The 7,132-nt window shown below is 40.5% G+C and overlaps 1 protein-coding gene across 1 annotated transcript in view; it reads left to right on the top strand.

The window, feature by feature from the left end:
• The first annotated feature begins 6,348 nt into the window (after positions 1 to 6,348).
• Positions 6,349 to 7,132, top strand: part of ikzf4 (IKAROS family zinc finger 4) — a 15,736-nt gene continuing 14,952 nt past the window's right edge. The window contains exon 1 of the mRNA XM_060938454.1: positions 6,349 to 6,460. The gene's annotated coding sequence lies outside the window, so the exon portion shown is untranslated. The remainder of the gene's footprint in view (positions 6,461 to 7,132) is intronic.

Here is a 7,132-nt window from a genome sequence, read left to right as displayed (position 1 = left end):
TACGGGACAGGACAGACCCATGACATACGGGATGGGACATACTGGATGGGACGGGATGGGACATAATTTGTTAATTAATAAATAATTTGTTGAAAAATTCTTGTGTTGACTTGTCATTTCCCTGGACGCCTCCCAAGGGAGGTTTTCTGGGCATACCCCACCAGGAGGAGACCCCGGGGCAGACCCAGGACACGCTGGAGAGATTACATCTCTTGGCTGGCCTGGGAAAGCCTTGGTATTCCCCCAGAAGAGCTAGTGGAGGTGGCCGGGGAAAGGGAAGTCTAGGCTGCTCTGCTTAGGCTGCTACCCCCATGACCCAGATCCGGATAAGCGGTAGAAGATGGCTGGATGGACGGATGGATGGACTTGTCAATTCTTCCTCTCATGTCACACTCATGTAATCTATGAGTCATCCTGCCATTGTAATACTGGGATGTGAAGACCAAAGAAGAAATAAATATTAACACAAACACACTAATTTGTTTGTTATTTCTTTTCTTTCTTTTGATTATTCTTAACTAACTAGAGTATGTTATCCAAACTATACCGACAATGAAAACTATAGTATGTTACCCAAACTATACCATGATTCGTGACAGGACAGCTAAGGTAAGATCCCCGGGACGGGACATGACAAGACTTCAATGTCCGTGAGTGATAATATGTCCGTGACAATTATTCCAGTCCATGAGGGGACGGGGAGGTCACTGACCATGAACGATAATATGTCCTGTCCCGTCCCAGGTTACATATTCTCTTCCTCTCATACATTCTTATCATGTGACCTATTTTTGCACATTCTGGGACGTACTGTACACAGCTTGGACTTCAACAACTCATGCACACACCCCTTAAATATGTCCACTTTCAAATTTGTATATTTCAGATTCTTCTATTTTTTATTCTATGTATATAGCTATTTTTGTCTTTGCTAAATTCTTCTATTATAACTGTTCAAACACCAATCACCAAAGCAAATTCCTTGTATGTGAGAACGTACTTGGCAATAAAAGTTGATTCTGGTTCTGATTCTGATCTGGGTGAGAACAGATAGCGTGATTATAAATAACTCGCTTCTATAACAGTGGTCTATATAGTCACAAAGTACAACTGTGTGACCAGGAAAATCATTATAGTTTTAACATGAATTCTATTTTCTTGAAGTTATCAACTGCTCACTGATGGAGACTTGAGTGCAAAACTGTTCATGGCAACTGCAATCCTGAAGTTATCATGGTAATTATACTCCTCAGCCATCATAACAAAACAGTAAGTGTCCAGAGCGTTATCCAAGTCCGACTTTCGACTGTCTATATGGGGCTGTCCTCCACAGGATCAATGTGATGAGACTCCAGCTAGACGTAGGGCACCAGGATAGATCAGGCGAGTCCGAAGAGCAATCTAAATGAATAAGTTTATATAATACACTTGTTCTATCAGGTTCTTGTTTCTATACGAACAACTTATTCACGGGATATGGCGGACAATCCACATATTCTAAGACTAATAATAAACGGGTTCCAAAAACTGTCTTGTTAAAAATGTATAATCATTGTTATGGCTAAGCTATGGTAAGGAGAGGTTTATTTCACATTTATGGAAGAAGTCTCCAGTATCAGCGCATTATAACTGTCAGTAAGTTTTCGGCATGGAAGAGTCTTCAGGACCGAGGACTTTGAAATTTCCAGTTTTTCTGTAAAATGACAAGATGGATTTTTTGTTTGTTTGTTTTATTAACTGAAAGAGAAAGAAACAAAGAGAAGCTGGTGAGCAAATTAACTTTTATACAAGAAGAAGAAGACTTTATTTGTCACACATAGTACATTACAGCACAGTTAAATTCTTTTCTTCGCATTTCCCAGCTTGTTAGGAAATTAGGGTCAGAGCTCAAAGTCATATGGTGACCCTGGAGCAGAGAGGGTTAAGGGTCATGCACAAGAGCCCATCAGTGGAAGCTTGGCAATGCTGAGGCTTAAATCTCTGAACTCTTGATCAGTAACCAAGAGCTTTAAAGGGACCAGCTCACACTTCCCAAAATCCAATTTGTTTGTTTTTTTCACCTCGCCCGGGATGGAGTCCACCAGGGGGCAAGGTATTGTTTTCAATTGAATTTCTTTGTTTCTTTGTTTTTTTGTTAACGATATTATTGGAAAACGGCTTGATCAATCTTCATGAAACTTTCAGGATAGACGGGCATTGGTCTCAAATAGAATCTCCAACATTTTGAGGGTCATCCGGTCAAGGTCACCAAAAAGGTTGTGGCTACTGCCTCATAGAGAGGCGCTAGCTACTATGTCATCATGGTGTAAGAATGTAACAGTCGCGCACTGCGCATGTGCATACACATGCTGCGATTAAAATGGTCGGTGGGTGTATACAATTCGGTTCACTATTCGAAATAAATGGACTAGACTAAAGAAATCACTTTCAGACATGTTTATGCTTATTACAGAGGGAAAGTGCGTTCCACTGAGCTCTAGCGCCGGGCCATTTCCAGGAAATAAGAGTTTGGGTCATGGCGACAGCATGTGTATATCAGCCTCGGTTCAGAGGTTTCAGTTTCGAAAACTGTAAGAGGTAAGAGTAGAATAATATAAAGTACAGACACTTGGTATATTTTACTTCTGTGATTTTTAAATTGTTCATTTTTGAATTATGCTTCATTTTTGTGGCTGCTGCCTCATCGAGTAAATATACAGTGGGGCAAAAAAGTATTTAGTCAGTCACCGATTGTGCAAGTTCTCCCACTTAAAAAGATGAGAGAGGCCTGTCATTTTCATCATAGGTATACCTCAACTATGAGAGACAGAATGAGAAAAAAAAATCCAGAAAGTCACATTGTCTGATTTTTAAAGAATTTATTTGCAAATTATGGTGGAAAATAAGTATTTGGTCAATAACAAAAGTTCATCTCAATACTTTGTTATGTACCCTTTGTTGGCAATGACAGAGGTCAAACGTTTTCTGTAAGTCTTCACAAGGTTTTCACACACTGTTGCTGGTATTTTGGCCCATTCCTCCATGCAGATCTCCTCTAGAGCAGTGATGTTTTGGGGCTGTCGCTGGGCAACACGGACTTTCAACTCCCTCCAAAGATTTTCTATGGGGTTGAGATCTGGAGACTGGCTAGGCCACTCCAGGACCTTGAAATGCTTCTTACGAAGCCACTCCTTCGTTGCCCGGGCAGTGTGTTTGGGATCATTGTCATGCTGAAAGACCCAGCCACGTTTCATCTTCAATGCCCTTGCTGATGGAAGGAGGTTTTCACTCAAAATCTCATGATACATGGCCCCATTCATTCTTTCCTTTACACGGATCAGTCGTCCTGGTCCCTTTGCAGAAAAACAGCCCCAAAGCATGATGTTTCCACCCCCATGCTTCACAGTAGGTATGGTGTTCTTTGGATGCAACTCAGCATTCTTTCTCCTCCAAACACAACAAATTGAGTTTTTACCAAAAAGTTCTATTTTGGTTTCATCTGACCATATGACATTCTTCCAATCCTCTTCTGGATCATCCAAATGCTCTCTAGCAAACTTCAGACGGGCCTGGACATGTACTGGCTTAAGCAGGGGGACACGTCTGGCACTGCAGGATTTGAGTCCCTGGCGGCGTAGTGTGTTACTGATGGTAGCCTTTGTTACTTTGGTCCCAGCTCTCTGCAGGTCATTCACTAGGTCCCCCCGTGTGGTTCTGGGATTTTTGCTCACCGTTCTTGTGATCATTTTGACCTCACGGGGAGAGATCTTGCGTGGAGCCCCAGATCGAGGGAGATTATCAGTGGTCTTGTATGTCTTCCATTTTCTAATAATTGCTCCCACAGTTGATTTCTTCACACCAAGCTGCTTACCTATTGCAGATTCAGTCTTCCCAGCCTGGTGCAGGTCTACAATTTTGTTTCTGGTGTCCTTTGACAGCTCTTTGGTCTTGGCCATAGTGGAGTTTGGAGTGTGACTGTTTGAGGTTGTGGACAGGTGTCTTTTATACTGATAACGAGTTCAAACAGGTGCCATTAATACAGGTAACGAGTGGAGGACAGAGGAGCCTCTTAAAGAAGAAGTTACAGGTCTGTGAGAGCCAGAAATCTTGCTTGTTTGTAGGTGACCAAATACTTATTTTACAGAGGAATTTACCAATTAATTCATTAAAAATCCTACAATGTGATTTCCTGGATTCTTTAATTATTTAATTTGCTTGAGAATGTGATTGTCTCAGTTCATCTGATTATTTAATAAGCCTTTTATGTTTTATCAGTGAAAATGCATGCATGTACATGTACGTTGCATAAGTTATAACACCTATACTGTTTTAATGAGAGTCAACCCACAATCTGTGAAGTCAAATCAGTCTTAGTTGAGCGAGTCGGGAATGGTATTTCTTACTTTCACCATAAATTATTATTTATATGACTTTGGTCTATAGCTGTCAAAGGCCTCGGCCTTAAAACCGGTTCCCGCAGTGACGTCACGCACTCAGGGCTGGCTGGCTCAGCGGGGCGGCTCGAACACCAACTTTATGGTCGATTTTAACTCTCAAAAAAATATACTACCGTTCAAAAGTTTGGGGTCACTTTGAAATTTCCTTATTTTTGAAAGAAAAGCACTGTTCTTTTCAATGAAAATCACTTTAAACTAATCAGAAATCCACTCTATACATTGCTAATGTGGTAAATAACTATTCTAGCTGCAAATGTCTGGTTTTGGGTGCAATATCTACATAGGTGTATACCAGCAACTATCACTCCAGTGTTCTAATGGTACAATGTGTTTGCTCATTGCCTCAGAAGGCTAATGGATGATTAGAAAACCCTTGTACAATCATGTTAGCACAGCTGAAAACAGTTTAGCTCTTTAGAGAAGCTATAAAACTGACCTTCCTTTGAGCAGATTGAGTTTCTGGAGCATCACATTTGTGGGGTCGATTAAATGCTCAAAATGGCCAGAAAAATGTCTTGACTATATTTTCTATTCAGGGCGGCACGGTGGTGTAGTGGTTAGCGCTGTCGCCTCACAGCAAGAAGGTCCTGGGTTCGAGCCCCGGGGCCGGCGAGGGCCTTTCTGTGTGGAGTTTGCATGTTGTCCGCGTGGGTTTCCTCCGGGTGCTCCGGTTTCCCCCACAGTCCAAAGACATGCAGGTTAGGTTAACTGGTGACTCTAAATTGACTGTAGGTGTGAATGTGAGTGTGAATGGTTGTCTGTGTCTATGTGTCAGCCCTGTGATGACCTGGCGACTTGTCCAGGGTGTACCCCGCCTTTCGCCCGTAGTCAGCTGGGATAGGCTCCAGCTTGCCTGCGACCCTGTAGAAGGATAAAGTGGCTAGAGATAATGAGATGAGATGAGATATTTTCTATTCATTCTACAACTTACGGTGGTAAATAAAAGTGTGACTTTTCATGGAAAACACAAAATTGTCTGGGTGACCCCAAACTTTTGAACGGTAGTGTTTATATATATATATATATATATATATATATATATATATGAGTGATTCCACGCTTATGGGTACTGAAATGGGGACATGAACTTATTCACCTAAAACCATTTCTTTTTTTACCATCAGGTCACAAAACATGTAATCTTTAATGAATGATATGTTAAAAGATAACTTTAATTTTCTGAGATGTAATAAAAACATATTTATATGCCAAAGTCAAGCCTATGAGTTCCAAAATGATGTCTGTTACATTACTTCTGTTACGATTGTCCATCTCGCGTCTGTTACAAATTAATTACAGTCTAGCTATATACCATGTTAATCTTATTGAAAGAATGTGTATGTTTATTCTACTACACATGTTTATTAATTATATTTGCTAAAACATCACCTTCCTATGTTTCAAAAAGTAATTCTACATTGTTAAAATTGAGAATATATATGTCCACGACACTTCTGTTACGTTCTGACTTTGGCATATAAATATGTTTTTATTACATCTCAGAAAATTAAAGTTATCTTTTAACATATCATTCATTAAAGATTACATGTTTTGTGACCTGATGGTAAAAAAAGAAATGGTTTTAGGTGAATTTTTAAAAATAAGTTCATGTCCCCATTTCAGTACCCATAAGCGTGGAATCACTCATATATATATATATATATATATATATATATATATATATATATATATATATATGCAGCATACAAGAGTCAAGGATGGAGATACTATCCACTCAGAAATTTATTTAAAAATAAAGGTTCTGCGTATCTGCTTTAAGCTCAGTATCTGCCACCTGCACCAAGTATCCTGTCACTCCTCACATTCAAAACAAAGGATCGATGCTCTCGGTGTGATGATTTGTTGATCGTGATTCCACAGATAGATTAGTCAGGTCTAGATCCGAACACAGGCCCGGAAGTTGTTTGGGATTTCAGGTAAAAGATCCCGGAGATGCTGCCTTCGCCCGAGAAAACAAACAGTGCTCCTGCTATATAAATACAGCAATCAGAGTCGATCGCCAGGTAAGGAAAATAACTCAGCAGGTGTGTGCTGTATTGCTGGTTGATGGAAGGTGACACTAGGTGACAAAACAAACTGCCCATAGCGTGTTTGAGCGAGTTTACGTCGCCGGCTAACGTTAGCTAAGCTAAACGGCATCTGGCGAGTGGTGGCTGCCATAGCAACGCCGACGGGTTCTCGAGAAACATTAATCCGCTTTAGGTTGTCACGTCTAAATATCGAGCGTTTTCCTACTAACGATCGAGTCGTACCATTAACACACGTTATAACTTAAATTAGTATTGTTTTTCAAACTGATAAGACAATGTCTTTACCTTATTTCTGCTCTGTCGCGTTTTGTTAGCTCTTTAGCTACCCAAGCTAGCTCATTTGGCTCAGCCAGACGGGGGCTGAATCCCGAATGGCTCCCTATACAAGTGCACTACACAGACGATTAAACAACGACTTCCACACTTGATGTAGTGCACTGTGCGTCCCATAGAGAGTTATTTGGATTTTAGCCAGGATGTCAGCGACGGTGCTGCAGACGTGACACATGTCACTGGTGTTTTTGTCAACTAAAGTGTGAACAGTTTTGTGGTTTTGCTAACTCAAGACAGTTTTTTTTTCTAACGTAATTACATTTAACAGCTAAAATTATGACTCACTGTGTCTAAGTATATAAACATACATGT

Source organism: Neoarius graeffei, chromosome 13, assembly GCF_027579695.1.
Source record: "Neoarius graeffei isolate fNeoGra1 chromosome 13, fNeoGra1.pri, whole genome shotgun sequence".
NCBI classification, from domain to species: Eukaryota; Metazoa; Chordata; class Actinopteri; order Siluriformes; family Ariidae; genus Neoarius; species Neoarius graeffei.
The sequence above is the reverse complement of the archived record's forward strand: the minus strand, read 5'-3'. Positions and strand labels throughout refer to the sequence as shown.